Genomic DNA, 1,945 nt, shown 5'->3' on the forward strand with positions numbered 1-1,945 from the left:
TTCTCAGTGCCCTTTAGGGGTGAAGGGGTGCAGCTAGTCTATGTTGTTTTATTTTCTTCTTTTTCAAAGGAGCAACAGAGCATCTGCAGCACTATCAACAACATGATCAATTTGGGGTTATTGTAATTATCTACAATATCGTCATATTTCTCCATTAAACTGCAATTTCATTAGTTAGCGAGGCGATTCAAGTTTTTTCCCTAAGCTTTTCTTGATCTTGATAAACGTTAATCTCTGCTTTGCTTCTGTTTCGATGATTTCTCCAATAACACTGTCCTAAAAATAGCCGCTGTTGCATATACATATCGAGAGAAAATCCTCTTTATTGTGCAGGTTGTTTAAAACCCACTCTGGAAGCTTTTCAGACTCTTGTTTGTTCCAAATGGATTAATAGACACGTTGGAAATGAACTCTGCGTATTAAAATGCAAATTGTGCTGCAGATAGATCCAGTTGGTTTTGCATCAGAATTCCTTCACACACAGAGTGAGGAGTGTGTGTGCAATTCAGGCGGAGGATAATCCAGCTGAGTTTTCAGGTTGAACCCAGAGTCAGTGCTGACGTCACGCTGCATTTACAACACGTTCATTATCATTTTAATTACAGACTGCAAGCAGAGGAGAACGGGAGGCGCTGAACGTTTACAGCTGAAAAATGTCACTTGTTTTTTAAGTCAATTAAAGTCTATAAGAACATAGATCAAATCAAAATTGCAAGTTTAAGATGTTTTAAATTCTCAATGTTTTAGCATTATATATTTTTTTTACATTTATTATAGCTTATTTAAAGTGTATGGCAGGCCAAAAGAGGACAAACAAAAAAAGAGTTAAATAACTTAACAATTTAATATATTTTTATAGAAAACACTTTGTTTTTAAAGGTATTCAAATGTTTGAAAAAATATAACAAAACGTTATTTTTTTAATATAATATAATCCAATCTAAATCCTTTTTAAGACTGAAGATGTATGACTTTAATGACGACCGTTTTGAGGAGCGTGTCATTAGCGTGTTAAATTACACGGCACACCTCTGTAACCCAGAGGGCGGGACCCTCTCCAAAAGGATGCTGGGAGTTGACAGAAACAAACCTCAGACTGTCTGTCACTGCGTCAGATTATTTTAAGTAAATTTGTCTGGAGAGGATATACCGTCTCTGAAACAGATTTATTGCTATATAAATAAACTGCGTGTTAAACCAAGAAGGGCTTTATCATGATTGCATAAACAAGTGTTGGTGTTGTTCTGGAAAACTGAAGACATATCTTAATGGCTACAAAAAGTCCAGAAGGAAAGTAGCAGGGGTTAAAGTCACATAACTGATCATATCTACAACAGGAAATACAAGAGGAAGAGGAGGTTTATTCATATTAACTGATGACAGATCATATTCAACTAAATCTCATCCCGGAATAATTTAATGTGACGGAAATGGAAAAACAACCCCCCACAGGAGCGGACAAATAATCACAAATGTACATGAGCAGTTCGTTTATAATGCACTTAATGTACGGAGTGAAGGCAAAGAAAGCATCTGTGCTTATACAAACTTTATATTTGTTTAGATTTGAGGGGTTAGATTTCACTGTGACCTCACAAAAACATCTGTATGGACCATAACTTAAAAAATACTTGCTCATTATATCCCACAAAATATCTAACAGGATATAATGCTAAAGTGAAGACTTCCCGGAAGTTGCAAAGTTTGTATACATAAAGTAAGAGTTGAGCGTTCATCAGCAAAACAACGGAATAATATAATAAATCTTCTATTAATTTTATTTATTAGGGAGGCGTGTGGCGCAGTGGACTAGTGCACTGCTATTTAGATCAGGGGGTCACAGGTTCAAACCCCACTGCAATCAGCATGTGGTTGTGTCCCTGGGCAAGACACTTCACTCCAAATTGCTCCTGCGGGGATTGTCCACAGTATTGACTATGTAAGT

This window comes from Notothenia coriiceps, unplaced genomic scaffold (assembly GCF_000735185.1).
Source record: "Notothenia coriiceps isolate Sejong01 unplaced genomic scaffold, NC01 NC01_scaffold00004483, whole genome shotgun sequence".
In the NCBI taxonomy this organism is placed as follows: Eukaryota; Metazoa; Chordata; class Actinopteri; order Perciformes; family Nototheniidae; genus Notothenia; species Notothenia coriiceps.